The sequence below is a fragment of the Panthera onca genome, chromosome C2, assembly GCF_046562875.1.
Source record: "Panthera onca isolate mPanOnc1 chromosome C2, mPanOnc1 haplotype 2, whole genome shotgun sequence".
Lineage (NCBI taxonomy): Eukaryota > Metazoa > Chordata > Mammalia > Carnivora > Felidae > Panthera > Panthera onca.
This window is the reverse complement of record NC_138347.1, coordinates 123,553,151-123,572,921: the sequence shown is the minus strand read 5'-3', so window position 1 is coordinate 123,572,921 and position 19,771 is coordinate 123,553,151. Positions and strand designations below refer to the sequence as shown.

General features: G+C 42.0%; 1 long non-coding RNA gene across 3 annotated transcripts; it reads right to left on the bottom strand.

The window, feature by feature from the left end:
* Positions 1 to 2,204: 2,204 nt before the first annotated feature.
* Positions 2,205 to 18,578, bottom strand: LOC132683155 (uncharacterized). 3 transcript variants are annotated; one of them, XR_009612072.1, is made up of 4 exons: positions 18,303 to 18,578; positions 6,986 to 7,187; positions 4,197 to 4,410; positions 2,205 to 2,278 (listed from the first exon to the last, which is right to left on the bottom strand). It is a non-coding gene; the product is annotated as an uncharacterized LOC132683155 (long non-coding RNA). The 3 variants fall into 3 exon arrangements; XR_009612070.1 differs by lacking the exon at positions 18,303 to 18,578 and adding an exon at positions 15,658 to 15,908; XR_009612071.1 differs by lacking the exon at positions 18,303 to 18,578 and adding an exon at positions 15,658 to 15,908 and having other exon boundaries at positions 4,246 to 4,410.
* Positions 18,579 to 19,771: the final 1,193 nt, after the last annotated feature.

Genomic DNA, 19,771 nt, shown 5'->3' with positions numbered 1-19,771 from the left:
TTTTTGCTACCTAGCATTATGTCCTAGCACCATGAATTGGGGTACAGTTCACTTCTGGAGGCCCAGCCATCCCTGAACTCAGGCTTGTGTGTTCCATGGCCACTGTGAGTGATTCAGGGATAGGCACACCACCCAATCCCAGTCCTAGACAAAAAACCACAACCTGGTGCTTCTGGAGCTATTGAGGAAGAAGCCCAGCTCCAACCCATCATAAACATAAAAAGTGACGTCAAAAAATTGCCTAGCAATTTCCAGCATGGAGGATCAAAGAGATCTATAAATCCTTTCTTCAAAACACAACTAAGAAATGGGAAAAAACTGTCAGAACAACCATTTCAGAAGTCTGGAAATTGACCAGGGCAAACAACATATTGAGAAGTGCTTATTCATGTGAACATCCCTGAGGTAAGCACTGTGGGAGTCTGTAGCACTGTTGCCTGGGACTATTCTTGTTCCTCATTTCCCTCATTTTAAGATTGGGTGTCCAGGTGGTTCAACCAGGGTGGGGTGTAGCCTGAACATCAGGAGCTTAATCATGCCTGGGAGGAAATATTTGTAAATTATAGATATGTAAAAGTTTCATATTTAAAATATATAAAGAAGTTTTACAACTCAATAATAAAATATCAACTCAATTTAAAAACAGGTAAAAGATCTGAGTAGACATTTCACCAAGGAGATATGGGAATGGCTTCTAAGCACTTGAAAAGGTGCTAGATATCATTAATTATTAAGGAAATGAAATTTCAAACCAAAATGGGATATCATTAACCCCACTAGGATGGCTCTAGTCAAAATGACAAAGTCAGGTACTGACAATGATACAGAGAAACAGAAACCCTGTACGTTGCTGGTGGAAAATAGACTGGTATAACCACTTTGGAAAAGTTTGACACTTAAAAAGTTAAACATAAATACCTTATGACTTTGCAATTCCACTCCTAGGTATCTACCCAAAAGAAATAAAAATACATGCCCACACAAAGACTTGTACACAAATTTTCATAGTAGCATTGTTTATAACAGCCGAAGGTAGAAACCATCTAAATGTACATCAACCGGTGAATGGATAAACAAAATGTGGTATAATCCATAAATGGAATAGTATTTGGCAATGAAAAGGATCAAACTACTGGTAGGCTCTGCAACATGGATAGGGATGAACACTGATGGCAGTCTAAGTGAAAGCAGCCAGACACAAAAGACTGCATATTACATGATTCCATTTATATAAAATGTCCTAAAAGGAAAACCTGAAGCACAAAGCAGATTAGTGGTTGCCTGGAGGTGGGGCAGGAATTGATTACAAACAAGCATGGTGAAACTTTTTGGGGTGAGGAAAAAGTTCTAGAATTGGATTATGGTGATGGTTGCACAATAATATAAATTTACTACAGTCATTCAACTGTACAGTTGCAATGGATCAATTTTATAGTATGTACATTATACCTCGAATCTGTAATAAAAAGATGTCTAGCTTCACCAGTGGACAGAGACTTACAAATTAGAGGATCAAAGAAATAACATTTGTCCCCTATCAGATGGCAAAAAAAAAAAAAAGAGTTAAATATTACTGGTAAACATGCAAGGAGAAAGAATAATTGTTTTAGCTTTTTAAAAAATAAATATGGAAATCATGATTATAATGAAAAACATCTATATTCTCTGGCTCTGTAATCCTATACCTAGAACTCAAAATTCATAGGTATAAAAAAAGATACAGCATCTAAGTCTATATTTTAAAGGGTTTTGTTGCAGCATTATATTTAGCAGCAAAATTAAAAAACGAAACCTAGAAACAAAATGATTGTCTACCAATGTGGAATGAATAAACTGTAATGCTACATTCTGTGGCTGCAGAGTTCAGTTCCAGTTGACTGGGGGAGAAAGGGAGTTGATATGGAGGACTGGGCAGGTGCCCAGTCCTTGGGAGGGCTGGAGGAGTGGGGTCTAGGTTGAGTCTCCAGGAGTGACTCTTAGGACATCAGCCTATAACTTGCCCACAGTTGTTGCTCTCTGTGCATGAACATAGCAACAGTGGTGGATTGCATTATTCTCAATTATTTGCTCCCCTTCTTTGTTAGAGGATTCTGCTTCTCCACTCCATTAGCATTAAGCTTGGCCACATGACTTGCTTTGACCAATGAAATGTCAGTGGGAGGGATGTGTGCCAGTTCCAAATAAAAGCTCTAAGTGCCTTCGTATGGTTCCACCATCTCTCTTTTTAATCTGTCACAATGGCATGTCCTAGATAGGTGCTCCTTGGTCAGCCTGGATCCTAGAATAATGAAGACACAGGGGTAGAGTCAAATCAAACCCACAGCCAGTGCACGATATCAGGGAGAAATCACCCTTTGTTTTAAACTACCAAGAATTTTTTTTAAAGCATCATAACCTAGTAAAAGCTAATAAAGCTAGACGTTCAGGAAGCTCCAGCTCCAGTTGCTAGATTCAATATACACTGCAGCAGTTGTATAACACAGCAAAATAACTGCCCTGTGCCCTGACCCTTGCAATCCATGAAGCTAGGCACCAGTCACTGGGATTTCTAGGACAGGTCCCGTGTCTCAGCCTCCACGACTGTGCTAAGAGAAGAGGCCAGAGCAAAATTTTTCCATGCTTTTGGCTTCCAAATCTCTCTCACAGGCCTGTTTGGTAGAAACTCAGTCAAATGAGGAATTTAGTATAGTTATGAGGGAGAAGATGTAGTTGTTGGCATGTGTCACGTAAGACACACTGAGAGGATTAGAATACAGTTGAGTGGACTCACCTGCAATTTCTGATGTTCATAGCATGAACTATCGTTCAGGCTTTAAAAGAGTGAGCTAACCCTGACCACTTAGGTTGTGTTCTTCAAATGGCATTTCATACTAAGTGGCAGCTATTGAGCATTAATGGTGCATGTCAAGAGAATGCAGGAGCCAATCATAGGGACTCCCATTGGCTAACGTTGGGAAAGCTTGAGTAATTTTTAAAAATTGCAAAAGGTAAAAATGCATCAAATATATGCAAATGAGTTTTAATGATGCTAAAAGAATGTTAATGAAGTGATAGATTTAGGCAGTGGACTCCCCATATCACAGGGTGAAAGGCTTTTGGGAAACTTTATGAAGGATAGGTAGGCTGGCAACACATGAGCCACCAATCCATTTCATTATCACTCAAAGCAAAACAATCACATGTAATGCAACAGGAAGCCAAGAGAATTGAATATAAATCTCATCAAGCCTCTAGATCTAACTTCCATTTTATAGGAAATATTCAAGATAGAACATGTTAATTGCTACCTTGAGGCTGTGGTCACCTTAGTTCAGAATGTGGCAAATTCTGAGCAAATGACTAGGTTTTTCCACCAAAAAAAAAAAAAAAACCTGTTTAGAGGGAGATAAGAGAAAACTTATGAATTAAAAGTGACTTAAGAGAAGTATCAATAAAATGTAACTTGAAGACTTTCTTTAGAACCTGATTAAAAGTCAGAGAAAGACAGGTATCATGCTTTCACTCACATGAGAAACTTAACAGAAGACCATGGGGGAGGGGGAGGGGAAGGGGAAAAAGTAGTTACAAACAGAGAGGGAGGGAGGCAAACCATAAGAGACTCTTAAACACAGAGAACAGACTGAGGGTTGATGAGGGAGAGGGGAAAGTGGTTGATGGGCATTGAGGAGGGCACTTGTTGGGGTGAGCACTGGGTGTTTTATGTAAGTCAATTTGACAACAAATTATATTTAAAAAAAGAACCTGATTAAGTAAAACAAGTATCAAGAGAGGCTTTTTTTTTTTTTTAGACACCAAGGAGAATCTGAACACAGACTATTAGATGATGTTAAACAATTATTCATTTTGTAAAGTATAACAAGTATTGTGATTGTTTTAAAAATCCTCACGTTAAAAATCTATGGTAAGTGAAATATTTATAGGTAATATAAGCAGCACCATCTGCAGCACCAACCAGAAAGTAAGGAAAGAGAGAAAGAAGGAAAGGAGAGGGAGAAAGACAGGGAGAAAGAAAAAGAGAAAGAAAAAGAAGAAAAAGGGAAAGAAAGAAAAGGAAGGAAGGAAGGGAAGAAAGGAGAAAGAAATAAAAGAAAGGAAAGGGAGGTATATTCATTTTTTTAATTGGGTATTAGTTTTTCACTGTTGTTGTAATAAATTAACATAAAGTTAGTAGCCTAAAAACTCCATTCACTTACTACCTTGCAGTCCTGTAGGTTAGTAGGGTGACCTGGTTCTCCAGGGGCTAACCTCACAGTGTTGTCAGCGCTGTGCTCCCTTCCAGAGGCTCTAGGGAAGAATCCATTTCCTTATTGTTTCCAGCTCCTAGAGGCCCTGGTTCACTGCCATTTTTATCTTCAGTGCCATCAAGGTTGCATTTCTCTGGTCATTCTTCCATGGTTACGTCTTCTCTAACTACAGTCAAGAAAGATTCTCCAATTTTAAGGATTCACATGATGAGGTGGGCCCCCCCTAGATAATCCAAGATAATCTCCTCATCTCAGTGTACTTAACATAATCACATCTGCAACATCTTTTTTTGCCATGTAAAGTAACATATTCTTAAAGGATACAATGTGAACACCTTTTGGGGGCTATTATGATGCCTAGCACGGGAAGGATTAATGAAACAAGATTGGCAAAATGTAAATATTGATAACTGTTGAAGCTGGGTGATGGATATGTGAGAGTTCATTACACTTTTCTCACTTTTGTGTATGTATGAGTATTTTCTTAATAAAACACGTACAAAGAATACGTTAGGTATATTACAGCTGACTACAGAGGATTTACATAATAAATTATAAAGTGGCAAAAGCAAACTTCAGAGGAGTATAACATAATCCTAGTTTTATAAAATAATGACTAAAATTATGTAGATTTGTCTTCTCTCTCTGTCTCTCTCTCACCTACCTACAATTAAGTGAACCTGGAAAAAGCTAAGATAGGATGTTAAGGTAAGCTGTTAATATATAGGTTATATAAGATGTGTGCATTGGAGTAGGGGAGAAGCAGGCAAAACTCAAGTTCAATAGAAGCAGTCATTGGATTTAAAAAGCAAATGCATAAGTCCACTTATGAAAATTTTATGTATGAAAATATAAAGATATGTGCATATATCTTTATATCTGCATATAGAGATACATGAATGAATGGATGGTCACCTAAATCTAGTTATCTCAGGGTAGAAAGTATTTTGGGTGACTTTCATTTCTCTTACACTTTTATGTATTGTTTGAAAATGGTTTACACTACACATATATTGTGAAAAATCCTGACAGATACAGTAAAGGGATTTTAATTGTGGTAAAGAAAACAAATATGGGGCGCCTGGGTGGCTCAGTCAGTTGAGCGTCCGACTTCAGCTCAGGTCATGATCTCCTGCTCTGTGAGTTCAAGCCCCGCGTTGGGCTCTGTGCTCACAGCTCAGAGCCTGGAGCCTGCTTCAGATTCTGTGTCTCCCTCTCTCTCTCTGGCCCTCCCCCGTTCATGCTCTGTCTCTCTGTCTCAAAAATAAATAAACGTTAAAAAAAAAGAGAAAAAAGAAAACAAATGTAAGCGAGTGTTCTTGATATTCCTAGTGTCAGAGGCTTACCCTCCATCCTGTTCCTTTCCTGTCTCCCACCTCCTCAACAGAGTAGATCACCAGTATCAACACTGAAGATGATCCCATGTGGTTTAGAAGGAAGAAAGTATGGCACACCCAAACATTGGACTTTGTTAGAAAATATACCCAATGAAAGATAGGTACTATTAAAATTTTTTGAGCAACCACTTAAGTAATAGAAACAGATATTACAACCATCAAACGAAGGACAAAAAAGGGAGGGGGTGAAGAGAAGTCAAATGTAATCAAATCAGTGGATAAAGAGAAGCTCAGAAGAGAGACATTATTGACAGGAAAAACAAGATAAGCAATAAAAAATATATATTACTAATCTAGGTGTAAAGTTTTTCAACTAACCCGTTAAATACAGGGACTATCATGTTGACTAAAAATCAAAGTCATAAAATCCATTTGTTTGCTGCTCATAAGAGACAAAAATACAGAAAAGTTAAAAATAAAGCATGGAGGGGCACATGGGTAGCTCCATAGGTTAAGCATCCGACTTCAGCTCAGGTCATGATCCCATGGCTCATGAGTTTGAGTCCCGCATCGGGCTCTGTGCTGACAGCTCAGAGCCTGGAGCCTGCTTCGGATTCTGTGTCTCCCTCTCTGTTCCTCCCCCACTCATGTTCTCTCTCTCTCTCTCTCTCTCTCTCTCTCCAAAATAAATAAACATTAAAAAATTATAAAAAAATAAAAAGTGGAAACAGTCTATCAGGCAGATGCTAGCCCAAAGAAAGCTGCTCTTTGAGACAAAATAGATTTTAAGGTGAAAAGCATTAGATGCTGCATGATTAATGGTGTCATTCATCAAGATATAATTATGACCTTACACTCCTAATAACATGGCCTAAAAAACAGGATTAGAAGGAGAAATGGACAATCCCCAGTCTTAGTAGGAAGTGTTAATAAGGAGCTACTATACACTGCTGGATAAAGCAGACAAAAATCAGTCCAGGGCTCTCAGGCTCATGGGTCCTGTGCACAGAGGCACACTGCCATAGACTGAAGGTTTGTGTCCCCCTCCAATTCGTATGTTGAAACCTAGTCCCTGGTGTGGCGATCTTTGGGGGCGGGGCCTTTGGGAGGTGATTAGGTCATGAGGGTAAAGCTCTCCTGAGTAGGATTAGTGCCTTTACAGGAGACCAGAGAGCTCTCCCACTTGAGGACACAATCTGCTCCACTTCTCAGTCTTGGGAAATGTGAGAAATAAATGTGTGGTGTTTGAGCTGCCCTGTCCATTGTATTTTTGTCATCGCAGCCTGAACGGACTAAGACATAAATGGGAGTGGGTAGGGAAGAGAGAGATTTGGGGTCTGTGAAGCCTGTTTCCAGTTGCCCCCGGGACACCTCAGTGAAGGTCATATGAGCATCACATTTTACCTTTGCTCTGTGCTCATTCTAGTTGCATTTCTGGAAGAATCTGTCACCCGGTCGTCTAGGAAGGTCAGCCAAGTCTTTAAGGCCAAATCCCAGCCAATCCAGATATTGGAAAACAAATTGAAAAACATTATTTGCCAACCTGATACGTTCTTTCAAGTATATATAAGTTTTGGATCAGGGACAGATGAAGGAATGTTTCACTCTGCAAATGAAGGATTGAAAAAATAGTATTAACATGAATGATGTTTACAATGTGGTGTTAACATTCCTTGTGAGTGAAACTCAAACGCTAGAGTGATTACTCACTCTACAAACAGCTTGCTCGCTTTGCGAATGGTTTGCCACAAGGCACCTTTGAGTAATGAGCTCCTTAGTGCTTTCTGCACAGGGCTCCTGTTCCCAAGGTGCAGCCAGCAGCAGCTCTGGGACCCGGAATCCTCCAGAGGAAGGCACCTTTAATTGTGTACAGTTAGATTTTTGCAGAAAGAAGCTGAGTTAGTTTCCTGCCATTGGGAATAGAAACCACAGCCCTGGGGCAGGCATTGTCATCAGGCTGCATACTCTAGGTGGTGCTAGGGAGGCAGGGGCCACTGGTGTTCCAAAGTTCCCATCCCTGAATTAATTGGTTACAGGTTATAAGCCCACACAGTAATGAAACTGGAGAGGGTTATGGTTATGATGCCAGCCTTAGCAAAAAGTACCAGGCCAAGGGGATGGGGGGTTTAGAGTCCACTGTGTGTGAAACATTCCTAAAAAAGATGTGTTAGACCGTAATCGGATTGGAAAATCAGGCCCATTTTAATAAGGTTTAAAATTAAATGGATAATAGAGGTCCACTGTGGAAAAATATGAAAATATGGACAAGCAAAAGGAATAAAATATCTTATAATTTTTCACCCAGAGATAGATAATTGCAATTAACATTTTGGTATTTTCATTTAAACTTTTTCTTTTCAATGAATATATATCTCTATAAATTATGTGTGGTTTCTCAAGAAAAGTAGTCTCACACAACATGTTATATTCACCTAACTGTAGAGTAAATATTTCTTGCATATATGTATAATACCATGTATATATATATAAGACGATATTCCATTGCATGGAAATATTATACTTTGTTTCACCCATCTCCTGATGCTGGACATTTAACTTGTCTCCATTTTTAACTGTTGTGTTAGGTGTACTTAGTCACCTATCTCTGAACACTTCTTGGTTTGCTAAGGGTAAATCCCCAGAAGTATTATGTCCAGGCCAAAGGGACTGCACATTTGTCAAATCACCATATGAGGAGATTTACCAGTTGGTTCTCTCTCCACCAAATGTGAGAACATCCAACATCATTTCACCAACCCTGTACCTCAACATTTATCTTTCCAGTGACCTGCATTTAAGTTTGCATTTATTCCACAGCTGCTGAGATTGTGTCATTTCTGAACGTAGGTGTATTTGTTGCTCTCTTGCACCTCTGCCATCATTATGAGCACATATCCAGGAGTGTGACAGACACATGGAAGAGACTCAGATCATTCCAGTTGTCTAGCAGAGGCCAGTCTGGAGGAGCAAACAGCCAGGTGGCCCCCAGAAGTGTAAAGAAGCCCAGAAAGAGAAACACATACCTGATCCCAGGTATGTGAGCAATGAATGCTTATTTCTGTGAGCATTAAGGTTTTGTGATTGTTTGTTATGCAGCGTGTTAAAAACTTTTACTGAAGGTGACTGTTGCAAGCGAATTGGGATGTGTGCATGCAGGGGCGGGGGACACCAGAAGAAGGATGGCTGAACACATGTAGCAAAAGCAATAAATGCCCATTATGCTGATACATTAAGGCCTTGCGGCTCATCTTCAGCTATTGACATTTTGGATGCAGAACCTGAAGGAGGGAAACACTTAACTCCAAGGGATGAATCCATGAAGGTGGCATTTCACATGGTGCTGGAGGGAGAGTAGCCCGGTCTCCTTTTGCAGGCCAAATTGGGTTTTGTGGCCAGGCCAGCGTTCTTCCAGGGATCCTAAGAACATCATTTAGTGGGGGTAAAAATGAATAGTGGATGTGCTTTTAGCAGAAGGGCAATAAATTGAGAAAAGATCTTTCTCTCTTCCCACCAAGGAGTCTCTCCTCTTAATGGTCGTGTCGATGGTGTCTCTTAGGAGAGACCTACAGTAAGTGGTATTTTTAGGGAAGCTGATTGCAAAGTTCAGCCCTACGAGCTAGATTCTGAGAGCTAGCTGGGATTAACAAGAGACATAATTACAATCCAGGGGGGAAATCTCTTATTTGAGTTGTGTACATGATGTTAGATTTCTATGGCACTTTACCCCCTTATTTATTTCTCAATTACATAGTACATTTCTTGGAGGAAATGGGATAAAATTGCAGCGAGAGACATTTATGCTACTAATAAGAATTGATTTCATATTGTTATAATCATCAGACTTGGGAAGGGGATTTTGTAGGGCAGTTGTGAAATTTCTCCCCCACGAGGCTCATAAGAACAGGGTCAGCCTTTGGCGGCTCTGGGGGTGGAGGAACTGGTTGGTCAGCTTGATTGTCATCTTTTCCGGAAGCAGAAACAGAAAGATTGGAGAAACTGACACCCTAAAATCTCCATGCCTGCTGTTTCCTCTTCCCGGTCCCCACTTTGTTCAGCTCCATTAGGTTCTGGGATTCCTTCTCTCTGACCTGCACACCTGCTTCCTAGTAAAGGGCCACTTTTGACCTTTGCTGTTGCTTCCATTTGCACCACAATCTGTTCCCCAAGTTGAGTTTGGGAGCCATGAATGGTGCCACCGTGGACAGAATGGGTTCTGGGCTCAGACCTCCAGTCACCCACATACATTGCATGAGGGCTTGCCATGGGCCAGGGATTGTACACAGCACATGATTCAGAGCAGTATCTTGCCCTCATTCTAATGTGGAAGACAAAAATAAACCAACGAGCGAAAATAGAGGTAATCTGCTGCCAGGTAAGGATAAGTGGTAGAAACGAAGCAGAGGGAAGCATCAAAAATGGTAAGTAGAAAATGGTGCATTACAGATAAGATGGTCAGGAAGGCTTTCTTTGGCAGGTCACATGAGCAGAGACCTGAGTGAAGTGATGCATAGGCCTAGTGGAAATGTGAGGAAGCTAGTGCCAGGTCCTGCGGTTAGAATGTCCTGGGAGTGTTGAGGAAACAGCAAGGAGGTTGATGTGGCTGAGCTGGAAAAGCAGACTGGAGAGCTTGGACGGGGGGCTGGGCCATCTGGGGGCAGGTAAGAATTTTGGATTTGTTCCGAATGATGTGGGACTGAGACCACTTTGAAGGGTTTTGAGCTGGGAAGTGACGTGATCTGACTCACATTTCCACAGAGCGGCTCTGGCTGTTCTGCGTGTGTGTATGTGGAGGGGGATGGAGAGGCCAGCGAGAAGGTGGTGGCCGCAGTGCAGATGAGCCACCATGTGTGCTTGGGCCAGGGCAACGGCGGGAGAATGATGACTCACTTTGATACTGAGTCTGAATTCTGGCACTGCTTCTTACAAACTGTGACCTTGGGCAAGTTCTTTAGCTTCTCTGAACTTAAATTTCTTCTAAGAAAATCAAGGATGAAGTCGCTTCCTTTTTTACAGTCACTTGGTGCACTGCAGGCCCTCAGGGACCTAGTGACTTGACAGCCCCCCATCCCCCTCCTGGGTATTGTCCTTCTCCCCCTGAGAAGGAACCCTTATAACAGTGTTAAGCCTCGGGTGCAGAGGGTTGAGTTCATACTCGTCATCAGCGTGCGTGGCCCATAACCGTCATGGTGCGTGCAAGGTCCTCCCCACCCCTTGTTTTATTTACTTCTTCTCCGTTCCTTTCTCCCACTCTCCTTTCCTTTTACCCCAGCCAATCATCTGAGTGTTCATTGTGTGTCCTCTTGCAAAGGCCTAGAGGTGTTCTGTGTACATGTGTTTTAAATGAACCTACATAGTGTTGTATCATATATTTCATGTTCTCTCTTGTTTTGCCGAACTCTGTGTTTTCCAGATCCATCCTTGCTGCCATGTACCTATTTGGTTCATTGCTCCTCACTGCTGACTGGTACCTATGCCATGATGTGCACGTCCACCACAACTTACCTAGCCACACTTCCACCCCCTTGCACCCTAGAATAACTCAGCAGCCTCATATTTGGGTCTCTTGGACTCTGTGAGAATTTCTTGGGATATAGACCCAAGGAACAGGGTGGCTGGGTCATAGGTATTTGCATATCTAATCGACTAAGTACTCACCCAACCTTTCCAGAATGGCTACACCACTCCCAGCAGCTATACATGGAAATTTGCATATCCCACAACCCCTCCAGCACTTGGCATTATCCAGTTTTCCAATTTTGCCAGTCTAATAAGTATAAAGAGATGACACTTTGTTAATTAGAATTTCCCTGATTACTAATGGGTTTGAACATCTCTTTACATGCTTATTAGCCTTTTGAATTTTTCTTTCTGTAAATTGCTAAATCATATCCTTTGAACATTTTTAATTTGGGGTTGCTGTCTATATTCCCTTAAATTTACAGGAGTTTCTTGCATATTCTAAATAATGAATTCTCTGTTGATGTTAAATGCCACAAGTATGTCCTTTCATTCTGCCATCTATTAACGCCACAATCTCTTTCATTGAGTTGGAAAATACATAATTTTGATCTGATCAAATCCATCTGACTTTTGCCATGTGGTTTGTGCTTTTGAGGTATTGTTTAGGAATTGCTTTCTTCCTTCTATGTCAAAACAATAGTCTACATCTTATTCATTTTAGATGTTAGTCTTACACATTTAGATCTTTTAACTATTTGGAATAAAGTGATATTAGGTAGGAATCCAACTTTGCTTTTCTTGTGTCCCAATTTCTCAACACTGTTACTAACCAGTATTTTCTTTGATTTATGGTGTTATTTTACCATGTAAGAGGTATGATAATAGGACTTCCTTGGCTCTCTATTCTGTTCTATTGGCCGTTATCTGCTTGTAGAACAATACCAGACTGTTTTTATTACCAGGGCTTCATAGTATACTATATTATCAGAGAAAGCAAGTTTCTTTTCTTTTTTTAAGGTTGTCCCAATTAACTATAGTTTTTTTATCCTTCCATAGAAATTATTGAGGCATAAATCAAAAGTTACATGTAATTTTCAAAATTTATTTAGCTGAATACTTATGATCTTTCCATGTTTGTTATGTGTAAAATTATATCTCAAAAATGTACACAAAGAATAAAAGTCCAGAATTAAGCTAAGGCACCCTTAAGATATAGAATAGTTTCCCACACCAGAAATTTTTCTTGTGCCCTGTGCCAATTCCATCCCCTGCCATGATTGTTTTGGAACCTCACATAAATGGAGTTAGTCCATATTCTTTTACATATAGATTCTTTAAAAAATAATTTTATTGCAGATGTAGTATGAAAAAGAGCAAGAGAGTCTGGGGTAAATCTATCTATCTCCCAGGGCAGGCATGGACCTTCTGTCAGGCCACTAGTAGATGGGAAAGGCTGAATAAATCTCACCTCTAATAGAACTGAGTCCAGGGTTTCCTTGTATCTGTAATTTGATTCAGTTACCACTGGTTTCAAAGGGTTGGATCAGGACTTCCCCTTTAGGAGAAATGGGGACCTGGGGACCCAGGGCCCTGAATATCCCTGTACTTTACAGCTCAATTGCCAGTTTTGTGTGCCGAGGGAACTCTCTGCTATGGGGAGTTAGCATTGGTCTCCATCCTCTCCCTGTCTTTGTGTCAGAGGAGACCTTTTTCTGTCCTCCTGTCCTGCTCCAGTTTTCAGAGGGCTGCCGTGGTGCACCTGCTGAGGCCCAGGGTACTTCAACAGGTTTTAGCTTTTCCGCCCTGTCCTCAGCACATGGCACACACTGCTTGTGAAGGCCCAGAGCTCCTCAGAGTAAATTCTTTCAAGTTTTTTATTTTCATGGAAAGTATAAAGGTTTTTTTTTAACCCCTACCTGGAAAATTGATTGTAATTGTCTTGAATTTATAGACTGAGGGTAAAAATTGATATTCTTGTAATATTAAGTTGTCCCATTCATGACCTTGGAATTTATTCATTTACTCAAGTCATATATGCATGTATTTGTATTTATTAGAATTTAAAATTTTACTTCCTCCAGGTTTTATTTATTCTTACATATTTTACAGGTTTTGTTTCTCCTGTGAATTATATCTTTTTAAAAATTATATCTGCTAATTGGTTATTACTGGTGTAAAGAAACAATAGTGATTTTCCGAGATTGCCCTTAAATCGAGCAATTTTGGCAAGCCCTTTTATACTGTTTGATTCTGCTGGTGTTTCTAGTTAGATGTTTATAATATTTCCTACTAGTGAGCATTTTATCTGTTTTTCAAAGTCTCTTATCTTCTTTGCCACTGGCCAGGACCTTAGTGCTCTGTTGATGAGTAGCGTACAATCATTTTTATGGCACCTGACATTTCCCTGCCCCTGCTTCATGCCTTCCTGGCCACAGCTGAATTGAACTAGAAATTAGTGCCTGACCCAAGCTGGGCCAATTAGATCCTCTCCCCCAGGAATTTGAAATTGGAATTTTGAGTTGGTGGTCAGTCTCTGCTAGGCAGGTGAGTTGGAAGGTGTGGTCAAAGTCGGATAGGAGCAGCCGCATTTCATCATTTGCAGGGAGAGAAAGAAATAAGCATGTTAAAGGAAACAGTGCAAGAGACAGTTGCCAGACAGAGCAGCCAGAGAAAGAGACAGACAGACAGATGGACAGAGACAGATAAAAGCACAGGCACTCCTAATGCATGAAGAGAGAAAAAGCAGAGAAATGATCATGGAGTGCGAGACACAGGGAGAGGCACACGCCCACACACGTGGCCACACGTTCAGAATGAGAAAGAGACGCAAAAACCCAAATACTAATAGACATGGAGAAAAATCCAGAGACAGACACAGCAGACGCAGAGAAAGAGAGACGGACACATTGGAGTCGCAGACTCAGTGGGGGCTGTAGGAGTTCGTCGCGTGTACAAAGATGGGAAGGCTGCTTTGGCTCCCGGAGTGCACAAGGCTTGCCAGGCTTACCTGTGCCCTCAGGTTTGGTGACATTCCTCTGAGTCCTCATAACAAACCCCACTTTACTTAAGCTCACCTGAGGGGTTTCTCCCCAACATTCAATGCACAGTTCAGCCCACAGGTCCCCTCCACACTGCAGTTTTGCACAAACATGACTGTACTAGAAGGTTCAAAGACATGAAAAACCTAACCCTTCCAGATCAGAACTCTTGATTGTTCCCTCCAGAACCAGACACCTAGGAGCCACCTTTGATTCTTCCCTTTCCCGCAGCCCCTGCTGCCAACCAGCATTTTGTCCCATTAGTTGTGTCTGATCCATCCTCATTTGTCCATCTCCTGGAGGTGAGGATCTAGCCATCATCATCTCTTACCTCGATTACCATAGGAGCCTCTAAACTGGGCTTCCTCCTTTCATTTTTGCCTCCCATTCTTCACACAGCTGCCAGAAGTTGCCCTTTAACATTTAAATTTTCTGATAATATGCCCCTGCTTACAATCTTTTAATAGCTTCCCATCTCACTTTGCACAAAACCCAGCTCCTACCATGGCTTGCTAGGCCAACATGACCTTCTCCTGCCCCTCTCTGTTCTTACCTCAGGTGGCCCTCCCTCAGTCACTGGGCTCCACCTCAACACATAAATTCACATTAACCTCAGGGCCTTTGCACATGCTGAACTCTGCCTGGAATGGTACTTCCTATGGCTAACTTTTTATCATGTAGTTCTCCTTTAAATGTCACCTCCTCAGGGAGAATGGAGAGACAACTTAGTGCAAGGCCATCTGAAGTAGACCTTTCTTTTATAGCTGAAATTTCAATGGCTTCCTTTGCAGCCCTTATCTATATTTACCTTTACTGGTCTTTTTACTTTGTATGTGTGCATGCAAGTGCATGTCTGTGTGTGTGTGTGTGTGTGTGTGTCTGTGTGTGTCTGTGTTTACTACTTACAATGCCCTCCCATGTGTCTGGAAGTCCTTGATCCTTGATGGCTGGAAGGTTCCACACATTCCTTAGCTGTTAGGGATCTTACCTCCTCTGAACCCCCAAACCAGTTACCTTCTAAGCTCTTGCAATCACACTGGCAAGGGGGTATGTTTTGTCTCCTACGTATGTATGTCTGTCTACGTCACAATTTCCTCCTTTTTGGACAGAGTGATGCCCTATTGCCACAAGGGTGGCGTTGGGAGCTGGTTATACCATGTGACCCATCTCTACATATCTGCTCCACCACTGATTGGACCAGGCTGGACAGCTGACCCAAAATGGGACTCCTACTTAGGGCCTGAAAGTCATTGATTTCGGACAGTGTTTTGGGTGTGGCTGGAGCTAAGCATGTGGAACAGCCACATGTGGCCTGTGCTGCAGGGAGTGTTCACCCACAGAGAAAAATGAGGTGGAAGGAAAGGCAAGGGGGAGCTGCTTCTGGTCTCTTGAACCAGCCCTCGGGGAGGCCCAGCTGCTCCGCCTTTTCCTGGGCCCCCGTCACATCTGAATCCTGACCACAAACACTGTCATGGCTTACATCTGTAACCACTTCTAAACTAATTTGAACAGGCTTCTGCTACTGATGACCACACACCTCTGACTCACTTGGATTTTCACATAGTGTTTTATAGTTACCTCATCTTTCCTCTGCGTGTTAAGGTCCCAGAGGGCAGGAACCTGATTCCATACATCCTTGTATCCTCGGGGTGCCTAGTCCAGTGTGATACAGGTAGTAGGGATTCAGTTACAAATTTGCCAAATAAATGGACTTTTCATAGTAGAAAATATATACAGGCAACCTTATTTTGTCTCTTACAGAGAAGCACATACATAAATAACATTTTTCAAGAAACAGTGGTTGGTATTAAAAATGTTTAGTATTGGGGTGCCTGGCTCAGTCAGTTAAGCATCTGACTCTCACTTTCAGCTCAGATTATGATCTCACAGTTTGTGAGGTTGAGCCCTGCATCAGGCTCTGTGATGACAGTGCAGAACCTGCTTGGGATTCTTTCTCTGTCTCTCTATCCCTCCCCCACTCACACACATGTGTGTGCATTCTCTGTCTCTCAAAATAAATAGACATGAAAAAAATTATTAAAACATGCTTAGTATTGACACTTGGATACTTAAGAAAGTTATCATTTTAATGCAAACTTGGGAAACCATGCCTTATAAGTAACAATTTTGTCAGAATCCCATTCTCCAGAAACTTCAGTGGCTTCTAGTGACTACTAAACTACATTCAAAGTCCTGGAGCTGAATTCAAGACACCCCCCACCCCCAGCGTATGGTCTTGCATTCCTTTCCATTCTCTCTCTTGCCTCATCCTCCAGGTACCATGGCTCTCACCGTAGCCCTCCTCTTGCCATCTTTCTCAGTCTTGTTTTACTACTTACAATGACCCCTCATCTTTATCTCCCATCTCTTCATGAGGCGTTTTTTGATTGCCAACAATTCAACCAGCTCCCTCTTCCTCCAGAACTTCTCAAAGCAGCAGGCAGAGGACCACAGTAGGGAGGAGAATACACACCCAGGGCAGTGAGCTCAAAGCACTGAAGGGCAAGCAGTGATCCAGACTACAAATATCACATTCCATCAATGAAATAATTCCCATGAACTCTTCTGGAGTCCTTACCATATGCAGACACTGTGTCGATTTGCTGAGGTTTTCCTTAATCTTCCAGGGGCCCCTTCCCAACGATTGTTGATGTGGACAATTGATATTTCCACAATCCTTCGTAAAAGGATAGAAAACTACAGCTTCCAGGGGCCTTTACACACCAGATTGAAGCCCATTAACCCATTCCTGTACAGACATTCTGGAGTCTTCAATAAATAAGAACTTTAAGAGTTTAAGCACTTGAAACTGTGGGAACACAGAGATGAGACACTACACCTAAGGATACCAGGGAAGACTTCCTGGAAGAAGCCAATTGAATTAAGTTAGAAAATTATGGGCAAGTTTGTTTCCTGGCAACTCATTTTAAAACCTGCCTTTGTGGTCTTCTGACCCCACTGTCTCTCTCCTACCAGGCCTGGAGAGGTGACTGAAGTTTGGGTGGTTCTCCTGCAGACCCCTTAGGTAGACCAAAATTGCCCAGTGACATGTACACGCACACTTAACCTTTCTGGGCTTTATTTGCTAAAGTCCAGCATTATGCTGCTAAAGTGCAGCATAAAGAGCAGCATTGTCTTCTCATTTATTTCTGGTGCTAATTCAGACTTTCAGAAATTGAGTTTGCTGAAGGTGAGGGGCCGCCGGACACAGGGTGACAGTTGGTCAGGATCAGAATCTGCTGTTTTCTATATTCAGCATCTTAATGCGGCTGGCAAAAATCCATGCCATGCGGTTGCTGCCTGCAGCACAAGTCTCTTTGGGTCATAGAAAACTCTATAATACTCATTTTTTGGAAATCGAAGGTTTCCCTTCAGGTAACACATCAAGATTTACAGTACCTTGGACAAAATTAGGCATTAGATTAGGAATTCAATGCATGACAATCTATCTTCCTTCCAGAGAGATATTGTTGCACAAATCAGAAAATCATAGCCTGGCTGTATAATCAACAACATTTCATTCCAGAAAGCATATTATAGCTGGAGTGATAAGGCCTATTGAAACTGCGGATGGCATTTCCTGAGGTTTCTGAACAGCTATGCTTTCTGGGAACCCTAGTGGCTTTTCCAAATACATTTGAGGATTTTCAAGTCAGCTCTGTTTCCTTATAACCAGAGCTGATACAGCCAAGGTCGCAGGTTCATTTCAGCAGGGGACAGTTTTCTTCACTTTCTACAGCTATATTTTCCATCTCTGAACATGCTCCAGTGAATCTATTCCATGTTAAAAAAAAAAACAAAACGAAACATAATTCCATTAACCCCACATCCCATGCTCGCTCCAGTCTTATATTTCAAATCCTTTATGGCCAAGCAGCAGCAATAATATGTGTCCTGTTTACCACAGCTAGCATTTATTCCACACCTACTATTTGTCAAACATATTGTTTTACCTAATTTCACTTAATCACAACAACCCCGTAAGATTGGTGTTAATACCCTTATTTCTAGGTTTTAAAAAAATGGAGGTTCAAAGAGGTCAAGAAGTTTGGTCAAGGTGCTGCAGCTAGGAAGTTGCACTGTGGGGGGAGGAGTTTCTCCACCTCTTCCCACTCACACTTCACCACATGGCAGCCCAGCTTCGTCTTCCATGGGGCCACTACGGTGGCTCTCCCTGGGGGCACCAGTGAATAGTGCTAAATCCAATGGAAAGTGTTCCTTACCTTGGAGGACCTCTCTGCAGCATTTGCCAAGGGCATCTTCCCTCAGCCTCCATGGCCCCAAGACTGTTGGTTTTCTCCATCTTTTCCTGTCTCCTGAGTGACTTTTCTAATTTCTGCTGCCTCTTAATGTTGGTGTTGCTGGGAATTCTGTGCTAGGTCTTCTGCTCATCCCACAGTGTCCCCGTCCTTGGGTGGTCTCACACATTCCATCTACAAGCTTCCAGCTCCCAAGTCTGTGTCCCCAGAGTGGTCTCTCTTTTCTGTCTCAGACCTGAAGCTCCCACCACCCACTGGACATCAATGTCTCAGCTGCCCTGTGGTCACCTGAGGGACAACCCAAAGAGAAATTGTGACACAGCAGTCCTAAGGGGTGATCGGGATTTACCTCATCAGACCCTCCATCACTGTGGACCTCAGTCACTGGATCTCTTTCTTCATCTCTGTGAGCTCTGTGTGGCCGAGGCTCCCCACTGACTTCCCCCCTTTAGATCTCCCTTATGCTCCCTCAAAAGCAGAGACCTCTTCTCTGAATGATCCCTCCACCTTCTTGCTCTTGTTGACACCCAATTTTCCTCCAAAGACACGGATTCCTAAGCAGCCTTCTCAAGTGAAGGCCGTCTTTTGCCCTTCAGAACCAAGACTCAAGCTTGATGTCCTCTTTGTCCTTATTCCATTTCCTGATGATCATTTTTTCCTTCTTCCTGGACAGGCCACCACCCTGTTTGACTTGCATATCCTCAGATTATATGCCATCTATCTTGTTTGTTGCAATTATATACTATCCTCTTAGTTGTTTTCAGGTTTCAGTCATCGAAGATTTTTGTCCCTGGCTCACTGTATTTATCTCCTCCACCATTACTACCATCATTTTTGGTGGCTTGGACATTCATGGAAGGAGGCACCCAACTTTTTGACCTCTTAGTTGCTTAACTGCCTCACCTCCAGTGCTATTTTCATCCATTCCACCTCAGTCACCCCTCCCACGGGCACACCAAAGACTTTCTCATTAGTAATCACTGCGCACTCAAAGTCGTAACTCAGAGCATAGCAAACTGACCACTGCCAGCTTTCCAATCAGTTTCCTGTGCTGCCTTCAGTCCACCAATTCTTAGACTCCCTGGGATTCTAACATTGCGTCCTGCCACATTTTCCCTACTCATCAGCCCTACTTTGCTTATTTTCAAACATATGTTTTATTACTATTTACTCTTGAACACACCCTTGCTTTTCTTTCCTTTCATTGTACTTCCCTGGAGGAAACCCAAATCCTGTTGGTCGAAGCCAGCTTTCCATCCATTCTACACATGCAACTAAACAGACAAACATGGCTGGAGAGACACATCAGGTCTCACTTCAAATTTATCATTGAAGATCCCGAGTGGGTCCCCAGATTTAGACAGTATTTGCCATGTTCCCTCTTTTCTCAAGCTTCCAGCATCTCCTCACTCCCAGTTTGTAATCATGCACTT